Source organism: Schistocerca serialis, chromosome 4, assembly GCF_023864345.2.
Source record: "Schistocerca serialis cubense isolate TAMUIC-IGC-003099 chromosome 4, iqSchSeri2.2, whole genome shotgun sequence".
NCBI lineage: Eukaryota > Metazoa > Arthropoda > Insecta > Orthoptera > Acrididae > Schistocerca > Schistocerca serialis.
Window position 1 is genome coordinate 589,066,580 of NC_064641.1, and position 18,975 is coordinate 589,085,554.

Here is an 18,975-nt window from a genome sequence, read left to right on the forward strand (position 1 = left end):
GACGTTAACTTATATTACTCCTTGATAATAATCACAGTGATTATTCTGGAGGCCAAGGTAAACTGCGCCTGCAAGTACGAGAGGAAGCTGACACCTCACCTGGATCACGGCCAGGACAGGAAGTTTTAAGACGGGTGCTTATTTTAACCGACAGCAGTCAGCGTCAGCGGAGGCTATTACAAACTGACAGACAAAAGGAAAAGCTGACCTTGTTGAGCATTTCAAAATGTTTTCCTTCTGCATTATGATAAATACAGATCTAGTAACACTCTTCCGCCAGCGAACACGTGCTAAAAACAGAGAACAAGAAAGAACAACTGAACTACAAGCATAGCTTAGCTTCAGACTGCAAAGACCGAGAAGTAAAAAAATCAGCAAGTAACTGGTGCAGTAGTTAGAACACTGGCCTCCTTTCCACAAGAATCGAAGTTCAGATATTTAACTAGTTATTGTGATATAACTTTCCCAAGGCTTGCATAAATCATGACATGCGAATATTGGTATGGCTCCTTAAGCAGACCAAGACCGCTTACTTCTCTTACCCTCGATGTAGTCAGATACTCCTCGACATCAAATAACTAAGACTAGGAAATAAACCATAACTTTCCTTCTTTCAAATGTAAAGCTGTTCCTTAGCAGACCCACGAGAAGGGTCGGCAAATAAATTACATGGATGATACATATAAAACTTAGAAAACTAAGAGTTACACAAACATGAAACCTGTAACTCAGGTAATGGAAGTACTCTTGCGTGGGGGATGGTTCCGGGGGATAAAATGACACCCCTGGTAATCTGACTAAGTGTCGGTGAATGAAGCAAGAGTCTGCTGCTTAACCGTGTGCACTCTTTCGCACGTTTACGCGTCCCATAAGGCGACCTATATCTGTTTCACTGAGACAATCCATCATCCTACCGCTTCCAAATTCAGTTGTATTAATTTGTAGAACATATGACGAGGGGGCTGGTTCCACTCCGTTACGTCCCAAGGCCACCTTGCTCGGGTCATTAACGTATTTCTTATCCAACCGCATCAATTTTAGCCTGCAGTTGAAAGGTCGTGGTTGATGTACAATATTTCGGCCTCTCCACGGAGCCGATACCACGATGGACGATGTGCTTACAACTGATACTGATAAAGTGCTTTGATACTAAAATATTCATGTCTGTTAACGTACTCGATGCAGCCCAGCTGCAGTGACACATAGTATTTCGTTAGTGAGCGATGGTATTCATGAAGTGAATTCTGCAGCGAAGTGAATTGTTCGAAAGCCATATACTCACAAGTGTTAGACATCCTTCCAGAAAAACCGTTGTTAAAGCAAAATCGGCAGTTTGGATATGAATATGTAGTCACTGAAGAGTTCGATACCGCTTCTCCAAATGACAACCAAACTGTCATATTACTTCGATCTCATGCTACGCTATAGATCATTATGTCACCCTACCTAAATTCCAAAAGTTAGTACAGAGGGAAAAGAAATATTGTCAATGGTCTCTTTATGTTTGCACATATCCGGTATGAGAAAGTTCAGTTTGCTCATTGATCTTACGACGCTTAACGATCAGCTTCATTGGTCAGAAACGAATGGCTTGTTCCTATTTTTTTAAGGACGTGGGGGCCCTCGACGCCTACATTTGCATGATGACCATCAACAAAACCTCAACAGTCAGATCTGCGAAGGGGTTTGTATTTCTATGGAGGAGTCACATGATGCTGGACCGTGATGCCTGTACATCCGAGTGCAATCACCCTATAATACAGTCGCATCTAGAAGATAGTGGACAGAAAGTGGTTGAAGAAGAGGGCATGGAGGGGGGGGGGGGGGGGGGGAAGGCAAGCGCCTTAGGTGAAAAAAACCTCTGCGACTGTCTGGACGGGTAGTAGGGCTATGCCAGTAGCTATAGTTGATGCATGGGTTGGCTCTGAGCTCTATGGGACTTAACGTCTGAGGTCATCAGCCCTCTAGAACTTAGAACTACTTAAACCTAACTAACCTAAGGACATCACACACATCCATGCCCGAGGCAGGATTCGAACCTGCGACCATCGGCCACCCCGGCCGGCGATGCATAAGTGTAACGATATGTTAGAAGTGGGTATGTCACCGTTGTTGTTGAGCACTGGCGATGTCTCCTAGGGCAGCTTTTACGTCAGCGTAACTAACATGTCAGTGAGGTCATTAGACAGATCTGTTTGATGATAAAATCGAACGTGCAGTGTAGAAAGTGATGTGGATATTGTTTGCCTTTATATGTCTTCCACTCCCCTTCCGTTGTCGGTTGGTGGGCTGCATGAGCGCAGCTGGCAATGATAGTGAGGTTGGCTGTTATACAGGGTCTGGTCAATTTCGTGTTGTCTGTGTATTTCATTTAAGATTCCGAAAGGTGGTTACGAATCCCAAAGAAGAAAAGTTTTATGGCGGTTATGCTTCCACCTGTGCCAACGGCTTTGCCGCAGTGGTAACACCGGTTCCTGTCAGATCACCGAAGTTAAGCGCTGTGGGGCTGGGCTAGCACTTGGATGGGTGACCAACTGATCTGCCGAGCGCTGTTGGCAAGCGGAGTGCACTGAGCCCTTGTGAGGCAAACTGAGGAGTTACTTGATTGAGAAGTAGCGGCTCCGGTCTCGGAAACTGACATACGGCCGGGAGAGCGGTGTGCTGACCTCATTCCCCAACATATCCGCATCCAGTGACGCTGTGGGCTGAGGATGACACGGCGGCCAGTCGGTACCTTTGGGCCTTCATGGCCTGTGCGGGAGGAAAGGTTTTTTATGCTTCCACCTAAAGCTATAATCGTAGTTTCAGAAATTCAGGATGAAGGGGCTCATCGAATGTGTCGAATTACTTTACAGTCGTGCGGCGAGTTCTTGAATACCTACACGGGAGTCTCGAGGCGGAATTTATTGTGTAATCCTGCGGGCGGTGTATATGTGTCGTGAAGCATTGCTCATGAGTCTTAGAACTTCGCTGTGGATGACATGCAGGCGCCACAAATGTGTGGGAACTGTATATCCGAGAATGGAGCGCTGTATGTTATCTTTGGTCTAACAGGAGTCGTGTACATGGCTGCGTAGTTTTTGTACGACTGCGGGCTCTGTAGAGCACCGGGAGTAACTTAAACGGCCGCCTCACTTGCGTGCCGCGCTGTTTCCTTTCGCCAGCAGGTTTGTATTTGACGCACTGTCGAGACTGATATGCTGCGATGCTAAAATAGTGGTCTCTGGCATAATGAGTCCTATAAGACTGAATATAGTTAAGAGCAACGTTCACTCCCGTAGGAACCATGTCCGCATACTGAGCCTTGATAGCCGGCCGGAGTGGCCGAGCGGTTCTAGGCGCTACAGTCTGGAACCGCGCGACCGCTACGGTCGCAGGTTCGAATCCTGGCTCGGGAATGGATGTGTGTGATGTCCTCAGGTTAGTTAGGTTCAAGTAGTTCTAACTTCTAGGGGACTGATGACCTCAGAAGTTAAGTCCCATAGTGCTCACAGCCATTTGAACCATTTGAGCCTTGATAATCATTTTTGTTGATTAATCCACGACATCTAGCGAGCCATTCCACGTTACTGATTAACTCTAAGTCATTTGATCCGCCGCGCGGGGTAGCCGCGTGGTTTAAGGTACGCGTTGCCACGGTCCGTGCGGCTCCTCACGTCGGAAGTTCGAATCCTCCCTCTGGCATGGGCGTGTGTGTTGTCCTTAGCGTAGCAGTTTGGTCCCATAGGGACTTACCACAAATTTTGATCTGACCTACAAGTTACAAAGTGTGTCGACACCATCATCGAATGTTCTACTTTCTCGGAAACCCTAAAGGCTACGGGTGGTGTCACGAGCATGCACGTTTCCGCACGGGATGGCTTCGCAGGGGAAGCTGTGCGAGGGCGCGCGGCTTGACTTCCGCCAGACGGAAGAGGCGCGCGCGTCGCCGTGTGCAGCCGTGCGTGAGCACGCCTCAGCGCCCGGGGGCGGCGGCAGGTAGATGGGAAACCAGAGCTCAGCACGGCGCGGCGCGGCGCGGCCCGCCCCAGCGCTGCCCCGGCCGCGCGTATCGGGTGAAGCGCGGATCCGGTGTCGCAACCCGCGGGCGACCGACGCCAGCCACCACCGGACGCCGGACGCTGGGCGTCGCGCGCTCCGCAACAAAGCGCCCTGCGGCCACCGCAGCTGGCCGACCGGCATTTTCGCTAGCTCACCTCAGTCTTCAGCGCCCCCTCGCTGTGCGAGATATTCGGGACTTTGTAAACAAAGACAAGCACGTAGAGATCCTATTAACTTTGGAAACGGCGCCACATTGTCGGACTACGTGGTCGACTGGACTGCAGGAGGTCACGAGGTAATAAAGAAACTCACTACTGGACGCCACAAGGATCGATACGTGTACTTCATTTTTCTTGGATTGCTCTTCGACTGTGTACTTGTAACTATTACGGGTGTGGTAGGTCCGCTGTTGTTTTCTATCTACATAAATGATCTTTTGGGTAGGGTGGATAGCAACGTGGGGCTGTTTGCTGATGATGCTGTAGTGTACGGGAAGGTGTCGTCGTTAAGTGACTTTAGGAGCATACAAGATCACTTGGACAGAATTTGTGATTGGTGTAAAGAATGGCAGCTAACTCTAAACATAGATAAATGTAAATTAATGCAGATGAATTTTGGGAAGATGTGGTTCATCTGTAAAGGAGACCGCGTATAAAACACTAATAAGACCTGTTCTTGAGTACTGCTCGAGCGTTTGGGATCCCTATCAGGTCGGATTGAGGGAGTACATAGAAGCAATTCAGGGGCGGGCTGCTAGATTTGTTACTGGTAGGTTTGATCATCACGCGAGTGTTACGGAAAAGCTTCAGGAAGTCGGGTGGGAGTCTCTGGAGGAAAGGAGGTGTTCTTTTCGTGAATCGCTACTGAGGAAATTTAGAGAACCAGCATTTGAGGCTGACTGCAGTACAATTTTACTGTCGCCAACTTATATTTCGCGGAAAGACCCCAAAGACGAGACATTAGGGCTCGTACAGAGGCATATAGGCAGTCATTTTTCCCTCCTTCTGTTATGGAGTGGAACAGGGAGAGAAGATGCTAGTTGTGGTACGAGGTACCCTCCGCCACGCACCGTATGGTGGATTGTGGAGTATGTATGTAGACGTAGATGTACTTTCGTAACCTGTGCAACGGATTGCTTCCTCTTAAAAACCTAATACACTCTCGATCCTATGACGATTTTGATCGTCTCCGAAGTTGAGACATCGGCCTTGCAAGACGTTTCCGTGGTCAGACGATTGGAACAAGGTGCACTCAGCTCCGTGAGGCAAGTTGCGGAGCTACTTAAATCAGGAGTTGCAGCTCACGTCTGGAATGCTGACAATGCCTGGAGCAGCGGTGTGGTGACCCTGTGCCCCTCCACACAGGATCCAAATGTCGCCGTAGGGCAGAGATGAAACGGCGAACTGTTGGCAACGCTTTATCTTCTCGGTCTAATCGCAGAGCTACTTCTTTAGTGACGAGTGTGCTGCTCTGTGATTATCGTTGTTTGTGTCTGTATGCGCTGCGCTGCATCTTCTAAGATACATTTGTAATTAACAGGTATCTGTTCCAAAACAAAACAAATAAATGTATATATATATTAATGCTGGAGATAACTTGAATGCCACTTCAGAAGACAGTAATTTAAGAAAAGGGCATAATTTGAGGTACTGTGACAATAACAGTTTTAATTACGTGTTATACATGTATATCTACATACATAATCCACAATCCACCATACGGTGCGTGGCGGAGGGTACCTCGTACCACAACTAGCATCTTCTCTCCCTGTTCCACTCCCAAACAGAACGAGGGAAAAATGACTGTCTATATGCCTCTGTACGAGACCTAATCTCTCTTATCTTATCTTTGTGGTCTTTCCGCGAAATATAAGTTGGCGGCAGTAAAATTGTACTGCAGTCAGCAACAAATGCTGATTCTTTAAATTTCCTCAGTAGCGATTCACGAAAAGAACGCCTCCTTTCCTCCAGAGACTCCCACCCGAGTTCCTGAAGCATTCCCGTAACACTCGCGTGATGATCAAACCTACCAGTAACAAATCTAGCAGCCGGCCTCTGAATTGCTTTTATGTACACTCTCAATCCGACCAGATAGGGATCCCAAACGCTGGAACAGTACTCAAGAATAGGTCGTATAAGTGTTTTATAAGCGGTCTCCTTTACAGATGAACCACATCTTCCCAAAATTGTACCAGTGAACCGAAGACGACTATCCGCCTTCCCCACAACTGCCATTACATGCTTGTCCCATTTCATATCGCTCTGCAATGTTACGCCCAGATATTAGTCGACTGTCTGTGTCAAGCGCTACACTACTAATGGAGTATTAAAACATTAAGGGATTCTTTTTCCTGTTCATCTGCATTAATTTACATTGATCTATATTTAGAGTTAGCTGCCATTCTTTATAGCAATCACAAATCCACAAATCCTGTCCAAGTCATCTTGTATCCTCCTACAGTTATTCAACGACGACATCTTCCCGTACACCACAGCATAATCAGCAAACAGCCGCACATTGCTATCCACCCTATCCAAAAGATCATTTATGTAGATAGAAAACAACAGCGCACCTACCACACTTCCGTGGGGCACTCCAGATGATTCCCTCACGTCCGACGAACACTCACCATCGAGGACAACGTACTGGGTTCTATTACTTAAGAAGTCTTCGAGCCACTCACGTATTTGGGAACCAGTCCCGTATGCTCGTACCTGAGTTAGGAGTCTGCAGTGGGGCACCGAGTCAAACGCTTTCCGGAAGTCAAGTAATATGGTATCCGTCTGATACCCTATACCCATGGTTCGCAAGATATCATGTGAAAAATGAGCGAGTTGCGTTTCGCAGGAGCGATGCTTTCTAAAGCCGTGCTGATGCATGGACAGCAACTTCTCTGTCTCAAGGAAATGACGTGATCGACTGGACTGCAGGAGGTCGTGAGGTGATCAAGAAACTCACTACTGGACGCCACAAGGATCGATACAAGTACCTCATTTCTTTTTGATTGCTCTTCTTCTGTTTACTTGTAACTATTACGGGTAGTTTCGTAACCTGTGCAACGGATTGCTTCCTCTTTAAAAGCTCATACACTCGATTCTATGGCGACTTTGATCGTCTCCGAAGTTGAGACGTCGGCCTTGCAAGTCGTTTCCGTGGTCAGACGATTGGAACAAGGTGCACTCAGCTCCGTGAGGCAAGTTGCGGAGCTACTTAAATCAGGAGTTGCAGCTCACGTCTGGAATGCTGACAATGCCTGGAGCAGCGGTGTGGTGACCCTGTGTCCCTCCATACAGGATCCAAATGTCGCCGTATGGCGGAGATGACACGGCGGACTGTTGGAAACGCTTTATCTTCTCGGTCTAATCGCAGAGCTACTTCTTCAGTGACGAGTGTGCTGCTCTATGATTATCGTTGTTTGTGTCTGTAGGCGCTGCGCTGCATCTTCTAAGATACATTTGTAATTAACAGGTGTCTGATCCAAACAAAAAAAATATTGATACTGGAGAAAAATTAGAATACCACTCCAGAAGACAGTAATTTAAGAAAAGGGCATAATTTGAGGCACTATGAGAGTAACAGTTTTAATAACGTGTAGTTATTAATTAACCAGAAAGTAGGGACGGATTCAAATTCTTTTTTAGAGTAGATATGGAATTTTTCTTTTACTTAAAATGTGTAGTATACTGTAGAACGCGCGCGGAACACACAGAATGATCACGTGCATTCGATTGCTGGTCACTACCCACATGGTGTCCCCTGTTGTTCCGCTAGGTAATACTGAGCCTGGCTTCTTCACTTTGCATTCATTTCCGGTTTGATTGCTGGCCAACCTACCACTAAACGCGAATCTCAGCTCGCTCACTACACACAGTGTCTCATCTTGGCAACGCTCCCTCAACTTAATCGCTCGATCAGCAGCCAAGGCCATAGTCTTGTTTGATTCTTCACGCTTTGCTCTATCAGCTCGAGACCTTCTCCAGTGCTCCCCCCTTATCTAGCTCTTTTACGTGGGCTTCATTGCGAGATCGCATTTTTACAGTGTTTTTTTTTATTTTTTATTTTTTTTTTTTTTATTTTGTCACGACTTCAGCGTAACAGAATATGGTATACTAAACTCAGCAAGTTCTACACAAACGCTTGGAAATTACGTCTCTCTCGTTCTGAGCATCAACAAGTTCTTTGCTTGGCCAGAGAGCAAATTTATACTCCAGTTGTGGCACTGCCCTCTCAATGACTAAAGGGCGCAAGTATGCAGAACCCCCACTGAGAGAAGCAGCATTTTGTTTGTTATTAGCATATAAAAGACACATAGCTGCATGTATTACAATACATAATACATTACGAAAACAAGGTCGACGTAGTCTGGATAAACTCTGGGACAATTTCATAAATATTTCCACGTAAAAAAAAAAAGAAAAAGAAAATTTCCACAACCAGATCCAGAAGACGATGGGATGCTGACCGACTCTTCCTTCTTTCTCTATCCAGCGATCTTTGGACAGCTATATTGGAGGGGAATATGGACAGTGGGCGCTTCTCACAAGTGTTAATGAGCCCGTCACCCTCAGAGGGCACATTAGCTTCAGGTGGCTTCCAAAGTGTCAAACCTCTAAAGAAGCTCTGGGAACGTTTGCACTGAGTTAGATGATTGTATCTTCAGATGTGCAGAAAGATTAATCACGGCATGTTACAGGTTATATTGTGCCCAGTAGTATTTCTGTGTTCTCGAAAAGAACTGCGTTAAAGACGAGCTTATTTGTCCCTGCCGGCCGGAGTGGCCGTGCGGTTCTGGGCGCTACAGTCTGGAGCCGAGCGACCGCTACGGTCGCAGGTTCGAATCCTCCCTCGGGCATGGATGTGTGTGATGTCCTTAGGTTAGTTAGGTTTAATTAGTTCTAACTTCTAGGCGACTGATGACCTCAGAAGTTAAGTCGCATAATGCTCAGAGCCATTTTTATTTGTTCCTCTAGTTGTCTATCACGTACGTCGTTTACTGTGTTTGTCCATATTTACCTATTATGGAAGTTGCAGCGTTCGAAAGGGAGCCTTCCACCAAATAGTCCAGATGCTTATTAATTGTAGCAATCTTTCTCTATCGGATCTTTTTATTTTTTGTAAAGAACCTCGATCCAAGATTAACAAGCAAGATATCAGGAAAGAGAAAATATTCAGACGTTGCTTGGAGGCTTTTATAAAGGAGTGGTTCCAAATAATGAGAATAGCTCCACAAAACGAGGGATTTAGTGCTGGTCACTGCTCCTTGCTGAAGCCTGATAGCAAATGCAACGGGTGGTCTAACTTGACATTTTATGGTTAGACCATTACATATATCGCATATTTCAATTACCGCCAATCTGATTATTTACACTAATCTCATTAACCGTCTATATGGCGGCAGGTTTATGAATACCAACGAGAAGCGGCCAACGCCTTGCCCTGCCGGTAATCTGATAATTACTTGTAGCGGCGGTATCTTGCACCTGGATTCAAGGTACTCGTCGATTATGACACCTGACTTCCTCAAAGCAACGCTTGTGTGCTACATCTTCATAAGGGCACTAATTTTATGTTAGGCCTTGTCAGAGGTGAAAATCAGCGTTTACTTGATTTGAATATAGATGTCATTATTATAGCTGTGTGGGCTTCCACTGCTTTTGTTAAATGTTTCTAGGTTATTCGACGATATTTTCCCCAACGATTTGGTGGCTTTGAAAAGTACTTTCCCACTTTGTACACTACTGGCCATTAAAATTGCTACACCACGAAGATGACGTGCTACAGACGCGAAATTTAACCGACAGGAAGAAGATGCAGTGATATGCAAATGATTAGCTTTTCAGAGCATTCGCACAATGTTGGCGCCGGTGTCGACACGTACGACGTGCTGACATGAGGAAAGTTTCCAACCGATTTCTCATACACAAACAGCAGTTGACCGGCGTTACCTGGTGAAACGTTGTTGTGATGCCTCGTGTAGGGAGGAGAAATGCGTACCATCACGTTTCCGACTTTGATAAAGATCTGATTGTAGCGTATAGCGATTGCGGTTTATCGTATCGCGACATTGCTGCTCGCGTTGGTCGAGATCCAATGACTGTTAGCAGAATACGGACTCCGTGGATTCATGTGGGGTAATGCGGAACGCCGTGCTGGATCGCAACGGCCTCGTATCACTAGCAGTCGAGATGACAGGCATCTTATCCGCATGGCTGTTACGGATCGTGCAGCCACGTCTCGATCCCTGAGTCAACAGACGGGGACGTTTTCAAGACAACAATCATCTGCACGAACAGTTCGACGACGTTTGCAGCAGCATGGACTATCAGCTCGGAGACCATGGCTGCCATTACCTTTGACGCTGCATCACAGCCAAGGGGCGCCTGCGAAGGTGTACTCAACGACGAGCCTGGGTGCACGAATAGCAAAACGTAATTTTTTCGGCTGTATCCAGGTTCTGTTTACAGCATCATGATGGTCGCATCCGTGTTTGGCGACATCGCGGTGAAAGCACACTGGAAGCGTGTATTCGTCATCGCCATACTGGCGTATCACCCGGCGTGATGGTAAGGGGTGCCATTGGTTACACGTCTCGGTCACCTATTGTTCACATTGACGGCCCTTTGAACGGTGGACGTTACATTTCAGATGTGTTACGACCCGTGGCTCTACCCTTCATTCGATCCCTACGAAACCCTACATATCAGCTGGACAATGCACGATCGCGTGTTGCAGGCCCTGTACGGGCCTTTCTGGATACAGAAAATGTTCGACTGCTGCTTTGGCCAGCACACTCTCCAGATCTCTCACCAATTGAAAACGTCTGGTCAATGGTGGCCGAGCAACTGGCTCGTCACAATACGCCAGTCACTACTCTTGATGAACTGTGGTATCGTGTTGAAGCTGCATGGGCAGCTGTACCTGTACACGCCATCCAAGCTCTTTATGACTCAATGCCCAGGCGTATCAAGGCCGTTATTACGGCCAGAGTTGGTTGTTCTGGGTACTGATTTCTCACGATGTATGCACCTAAATTGCGTGAAAATGTAATCACATGTCAGTTCTAGTATAATATATTTGTGCAATGAATGCCCGTTTATCATCTGCAATTCTTCTTGGTGTAGCAATTTTAATGGCCAGTAGTGTTCTTAAAATCTACGTTAGAGTTGTTCGGTTTGTACAATGTACCGTGTCTGGTAAGTAATACACGATTTGTAACAAGTCGTTTCTTGTGGTGAAATGTACCGGATCGCAGAACGAGTACGCCAGAAGAAGCAGTCCCCCCCTCCTCGCGGCGCCTGCCCGCGTAATACGATTGTTGGCTCCCAGATCGGAGTGCCTGCCTCCTTGTATGCGACCCACGCCTTCTGACAGACGAAGCACGTATTAGCAGCCACCCGCCTGTCGATCTTAATATTCGCCTCCCTGCTCCACGCGTGATGGCACGGAAATGGGAATCAAATTGTCGTATCGCACGCGGTGCTCCGTTTGGCTTGCGGCCATGCCTTCTGCGGAGGGCGGAAGTGACTGACGGTTCCGCCAGAGCGGCAGACTTCAGTAGGAGGTGAAGCAGTTTGGCACGCTTGTGAAAGATTTGTCGCGTGGTTATTATAAACAGGTCTTTTATTTTAAGTGGTAGAAACGAAACGATTTTACGCTCATAAAGTTTTGAAGGGTAAGAACTAAAGAAAAAGTGTTTCCGCTCGAAATATTTGTATTTCTCTCAATAGTTAAAATACTAATTATTATTCTTTACCTATTCTGTAACTGACTGGTAGAATTAAGTGCGATATACAGGAAACTTTGTGTTATCATCATTAACAGGGTGATCATAAAAAGCCTGAAAAACTTGTAAGGCGTAGCAGGGTAGGTTGTACGGAGAAATGATTGTTATTAAAAAATGCGATACGGTGCGCGCTTTCCAAGTTAATTAGCACTGAAGTTATTCAATCAGGCTGTTGCGCGCGCAGTTTCAAGCGGCCTGCCAGAGACTGTTTCGCCAATCGTGTTCTTCGTTTGGTTTCTTAAAACCGAACAAGAGAGCTATACAAAAATTGGAAATGGGACAGGTATAAGAATCGAATCCGAGCCAGAGGTGGAGCTGTATCGGGCGCTATCATCTACGTTGCGAGAACAACTGACAGTTAATTGTATCTGACGGGCCGCTTGAATCTCCGCGGCCATCGACCTGATTGGCTAACTTCGATGCTAATTAACTCGAAAAGGGCACAACGTATCGAATTTTTTCCTAGCACTTATGCCGGCCGCGGTGGCCATGCGGTTCCAGGCGCTTCAGTCCGGAACCGCGAGACTGCTACGGTCGCAGGTTCGAATCCTGCCTCGGGCATGGATGTGTGTGATGCCCTTAGGTTAGTTAGGTTTAAGTAGTTCTAAGTTCTATGGGACTGATGACCTCAGATGTTAAGTCCCATAGTGCTCAGAGCCATTTGAACCTAGCACTTATATCTAAGCATAAGCTACCCTGCAACACTCTTAAATATTCTCAGACTGTTTCTGACCACCCTCCTTGAACTATTTACCAGGTAGGACGAAATGCACCGACGCTAGAAGAATGTAATGAAATGGAGAATGTTCAGTTTTTACACTTAGGACATTGCGTGGCCGTTCTCTTCAGATGCAGATAAATGCGGTAAAATTCCCATAAAGAAGAGAATGAGGCAGCTGTATGATTGCCGTATGTTGTATTCACTAAATACTCTTGGCATCAAACATATCAATAAGTCAAGAACAGAACCCCCTATCACTGCAAATAGCTGCTGTTATGAGGTGTTTACTGCACACAGCAGCCTCACAGCCTCGCCTCTGTGCCCAGTACGCCCTAGCAACAGCTGCGGCAAAATGATGGCTACTATTTCCAATAATTTTTTTAATAGATTCCTCAAAATCACTGCCCATAAGCAAAGGAAGTAGCTTACAAAACACTCGTTTAACCAATACTCGAATATTGCTCGTCAGTGTGGGATCTGTACCAGATAGGACTGATAGAGGATATAGAGCAGATCCAAAAGAGAGCAGCACGTTACTACCGGTTCACGTAGCAATTGCAGAACCGTCACGGAGATGCTCAGTTGTTTGTATGTTGCAAGAGAGGCTTTCTGCATAACAGTATGGTGTAGTGTTGAAGTTCCGGAAGCGTACGTTCCCAGAAGATTTAGCCAATATATTGATTCCTCCCACGTATATCACAAGAAAAGACATCGAGATAAAATTTGAGAAATTCGACCCCACAGGTAGATTTACCAGCAGTCTTTCTTTCGGCCAACCATACACAGCTGGAACGGGAAAACATAGAAGCGATACTGATGCAAAATGTACTCTCCACCACTTACGGTAAGGTGGCTTGCGGATTATAGATGTATACGTAGATACTATCGCAAAATCTTGTTGGATAATACAAAGAAATGATATTCGAGAAAAACTGTGTGACTGTTTCGTTGCTTCCATTGTACACATTGCGTCGGGACGACGAGAATAAGATACAAGAGATTATGGCGCTTGCATGTACAGTTATTTTTATCGCGCTTGACACCCGTGTGGGATAGCACAACCAGTTACTGATATTTGCATAAAACACTACCCACCATTCACTGTGGAATGGGTTGCAGAGTATTTATCTCGATACACATTTTGCGTGTTAGTATTGCTCATAGGTTTTCTCAAAGACCATGACTGTATATCACAGTAGTGATACAAAAGGACTTCAAAACGTAAGTGTCGTCCCGTGCTAAGGCCATTGCGCAACAAGAGTGGTGCATTATCAGAAGAGCGTGCGTGTTCTCAGTTTCCTGCAGTCTGATTCCTGCTCCGGTACGGTTAACAGTTGCATCATAGCACGGGAATGAGCTAACTGGAAACCGACTCTAAAATTGAAGTACACGGGACAGTTCAATTCTTGTAAGCAAAACGTCTAAATTCCACACAGGTTCATCGTGAAATTCTGGTGGTGCATGGACCCAATGCAATGCCGCAGCCAACCGTAGTCAAATGGTGGCAGCAATTTGACTGATGCCGCGCAGACGTGAGTGATGTTGAACGAGAGGGAAGGTCATCCCCATCGGCCACAGACAATGTCCAGATAGGCGAGGAACTGATACGCAGCAATAGCAGATTTTGAGACGGTGAGGACATTGACACATCGGTTCTCGAACTGTCCCACGATCAAGGAGCAGTTTCCTATCGTCGAGGAATTCAACTAATGGTAAAACCTTCCTACCGTTTTTACAGACGCGTGATGACTACGTTGTGCGCCGCTTTGAAGTATAGTGCAGAACATTCAATAATGTTAGTTAGTCTGTCATGATAATGTGTAACTGACTGTTCGAAGTCTCCTTGTAGTTAAAGATAGCTGTAAAGGACTTAATGAAAGATGTGTTTTTATTTTCATCAATTTCCAGCACATCCTCATAACTGGCTTACTGCGTACTTATTAAACCATGATGCTAGGTACTGGTGGTTTTTTCAATGTGGCATAAGAAATAATACGTATAATATGACGCCATTAATGATGATTATTGGTTATTTAATACTATAATGTAGGCGACCTTGATCTTATTATTGATATTATATCTTATCGGGATCTTCTGTTAGCACTGTCTTTCACACACGCTTGCGGCATTCCTTAGGTGGCTTACCTTTTCAGATTTGTTTTACAAGATCAAAGTCACAAATGGGTTAGCTGTCCGGTAAGATAAGATTTGGAAAGAAATTAGTAGTCACCTTGCTGAAAGAACCATTCCAGTGTCCAAATAAGAAAAACATATTGTTGATAATTAATGGAGGTGGATGGGGCTAGAACTACGGATACTCGGGTTGCTTCGGGCCACCTAGCAGCGTTTTATGGTTTTCACTCGTGTCCCTAGAAGGCAGAAGCAGCAAAATGTATTTTTATCATGAAGATTTAAGTTAATTTTTCTGCTATTTTTCCTTTACTAATTCTCAGTTGTATTTAGTATTAACTCTTTTTATTTACGTGCTATAGATTCCGAAGCAAATATTTCTTGATTGTCAGGCACTGTCACGGGTGTGACATACCACCGCAAAAACTTTGGTGTGCAAAACTTACGGACGAAAGTAACGTTCGCGTGACGTGTAACTTCCAAGTAACATAGCTGAACGAAAGTGGAAAGAACGGCTGAAGCATAATGTAGAAGGTAACTAAAAAAAATACGCAATGAGACGAACAGAAATGACACTTTCACTCAAAGGCAATATTTGCACTGAAGTCACCATGATTCACAAAAGGCGGGACATGGTTCTTAAAAGTGTGTGATCGTCACGGACAGGGATGAACGCACTGCAACGTGCTCCTATGCTGGGCATAAGGTAGGTGCGGCGTACCATTCCTCCATCAGCTCGGCTGACAGTTGCTGTACGCTCATTGGCGGATGTGGCCGTGCCCTAGTATGTCGCACCAACGCATCATAGACGCGCCAGATGGGATTTAAAGTCAAGGGAATGGGCAGACCAGTCCATTCACCGAATGTCCTCTAGTTCCAAGAGCTGCTCCACCTGCGCTGTTCAACGCAGTCTCGCATTGTCATCCATGACAATGAAGTCAGCGCAGAATGCATCCCCGAGGAGACCCACATGGGGAAGGAGCACAGTGTCACAAGAGCGTTGGTCGTTGTGCCCTATTCAAAGATCTGGAGATCAGTACGCCCACATAACATTATGCTCCTCCACATCTTAACACCTGGACCACCAAAATGATCATCTTCGAAAATCAAACTTCCTGGCCCCGAGTTTGAGTCTCGGTCCGGCACACAGTTTTAATCTGCCAGGAAGTTTCATATCACCGCACACTCCGCTGCAGAGTGAAAATCTCATTCTGGGTCTTCGAAAATGTTTCTGGGTGCATTAGGTGTTCCCACTTCTCGCCGTATAAGGGTTCGTCCAGAATGACTATTCAGACTGGATCTGCTCTCATCCAAGAGACCACGCGCCCCAGTCCTCGTTGGTCCAGTCCTTGTGTTGTTGGTAGCAGCGCAAACGGTGATCGGCGATGTGCGGTTGTCAACAGAAGACAACGCGCTGGTCGTCGAGCAAAGAGACCACGCCCCTGTGGATCGCGAGATTGCGTACCTCGCAGTCCTGTTAAATGGGGCTTCAGTTGCATCCCTGTTTGACGTGCGTTCATTCTTGCCTGTTGCAGATTTTAGCGATCATTTGTCGCTGTAATTGGCCGTGATCCATGATCTTCTCTCCTTGGGGGAACAGTGCCTGTGACCCTGAACGCTTCCCATGCGTGTAAAACAATGCTGTCAGCAACACTAAACTCCTGGGCTACATTCGTTCCGCATCGAGCACGATGCAATGTGTGGAGTCATGCAGGTCTTGTCTCCGGACTATGTTGTAATGAAGAACAGCTCGCTGCTTGACACACACCATCTTTTCCCCTTTCTTTAACGGCCTAATGTTGCCGGGCCAGCCCTAATTGGCTCTAAAGCCACGCCGACCTCAGGTTATGTGAGGTCGAGCTTTCTGGCAGACTGAGAGACCTCTGGCTAAATTCTTTTGCACTTTCTTTCATTTCCACATGGTTGTTAACAGATTATTTTATCTTGTCTTTAAGTTTTCAAGAACAGTGTGGATCTTCTTAATGTCCTTCAGCATCCTCTAGCGTAAAACGGCACCGACAAAAAAACTGATAGCGGTTAAATTATAAACAGAGCCGAGTGGAAAAAAAGAGTAACAGTCAACCTTTGTTGACTGTAACATAATACTGAACAGCTGATATTCTCATTTTCCAGCGCCGTGTAAGCAACAAATAAGCACTTTTAGGTCCTGCTTCTCTTTCATGCCCTTTGTCAGCCTTCACAATTCCGCGATAGCTATGTTCTATTATTTTATTTAAGGGCTACATGTAGGATTACTTGCTTGTGGTGCTGTTATTGTACGTGTCACGCGTTAAGAGGGATTGTGATGACCTCGGCATCTGCCCCATTGCTAAGGGAAATTACGAAGAAACCTGAGCAGAGACCAGGTATCTGGTATTTATGTTAATGAGACGCCTCAGTACGCCTCTACTAGGAAGGACAAGGATGGCCTGGGCAAAGTAGGATTGAACATAATTCGTTAATGTATATATGAACTACTATTTCTTATAATTATAAATTTCCAAAGTGAGAGAACTGCAAAGTAAAGAACTAGATATGATGAAATTCACCGAATATTCTTTACACCAGTGAGCATTTGAGAATAACGTTACGTAGGATTAACGTTGTAGGACTTTAAATAAAATCGAACAACAAGTTATTTAAAATCTTTTAGCAGTGCTACGTGAAATAATTTACATAAACTCACAGTAACACACAACTGAACGTTAACTGGACACATCAACATTTAAATGTTTTAAGAAAACGATATATACAGCAACTGTAACAAGAAATTTGAAGGCGAAACTTTTACGAAATAGTCTGAACAATCTCCTGGTTTTGCAATCGATTGGCCGGCCGCAGTGGCCGAGCGGTTCTAGGCGCTTGAGTCTGGAACCGTGCGACCGCTACGGTCGTAGGTTCGAATCCTGCACCGGGCATAGATGTGTGTAATGTTAGTTTGGTTAGGTTAGTTAGGTTTACATAGTTCTAAGTTCTAGAGGACTGATGACCTCAGATGTAAAGTCCCATAGTGCTCAGAGCCATGTGAACCATTTGCAATCGGTTGGTATTGGCCGGTAGAACGCGTGACACTCAGCATCAACACGAGCAAACAGCAAAAATTAACTGATTCTAAAACATACACAAGGCTAGGCAACAAATAGCTGAAAATCACACTTTGGGGATTACATTTAGGAATTAGATGCTCCCCTCCCCTCAATACCAGTCTGTTTTATAAAATAAGAAAGGACAAGTAAATATTTCTGGTACCTGGTGATATAACAGAGAACTACAATAAGTTAAAAAAAATTTGCTGCGTTTGCAATAAGTAGAAATTTTTTTTCTTGCAAAACTCACACTACGGGGCTTAATAAAGCAGTCCCATTAATAGCTTAGGGAGGCCCAGGCTGGCCCAACTCCATAAGAAGCAACCGCAAAAACACAGGCTGAGCGCTGAAAGTCACATCAAAACTTTACTATGTCCACAGCAGCAAAATTTACCAAATATAAGGGCTTATATTTTTATTCACAGGACCAACGCTACAAACAGTAAGCATGTAATTAGAAGAAATCTATACCACGGTAGGCTGAAACTTGTCAAACAAGTCAATTGATTTAAATAGCGAGATAATATTTAGCAAGTATCAGATTCTCTCATAGATCCGCTCAGTTAGCGAGCGTTAGCCAAATTAGCGCACCTTGCAAGGCACTCAGCTGGTGTAACGTATCGTAATCGCAATAACAATAGCAGTGCTCCACAGCTAAATGTCAGCAACCACTTCAAAAGCTTCTAACCGGGTATTAATGAAGAGACGTTAATATCCAGCTTGCTGCCCCATGGCGGCATGTACAGTAGAACTCTGGCACAGACAGCGGTGTGCAGATGGCTCAAATGGCTCTGAGCACTATGGGACTTAACATCTATGGTCATCAGTGCCCTAGAACTTAGAATTACTTAAACCTAACTAACCTAAGGACATCACACAACACCCAGTCATCACGAGGCAGAGATAATCCCTGACCCCGCCGGGAATCGAACCCGGGACGGTGTGCAAAACCAGTCCTTAGAACACGATGGGTAAGGCACCCTCCGCGCTACACCAACAGCTACGGCAGAACGTGGTCCGCGCGGGCGATGTCAAAAGCACAGCACCTACCTGGAACTCCGAGGTTCTCCGCATGCCCCACGAGTCTTCCTACAAGGCACCGCCTGCCTCCTCGACGGACTGTCTGCGCGAGAGCGAGCTCGCCAGAGGTTTCCTAGCAGCCGCCCATGAACATCCTCTAGCCAAGGAGAGGCGCGCACGAAACCCTGGCACGC

General features: G+C 45.7%; 1 pseudogene; it reads left to right on the forward strand.

Moving 5' to 3' along the window:
• The first annotated feature begins 2,440 nt into the window (after nucleotides 1–2,440).
• LOC126476041 (5S ribosomal RNA) lies at nucleotides 2,441–2,558 on the forward strand (annotated as a pseudogene).
• Nucleotides 2,559–18,975: the final 16,417 nt, after the last annotated feature.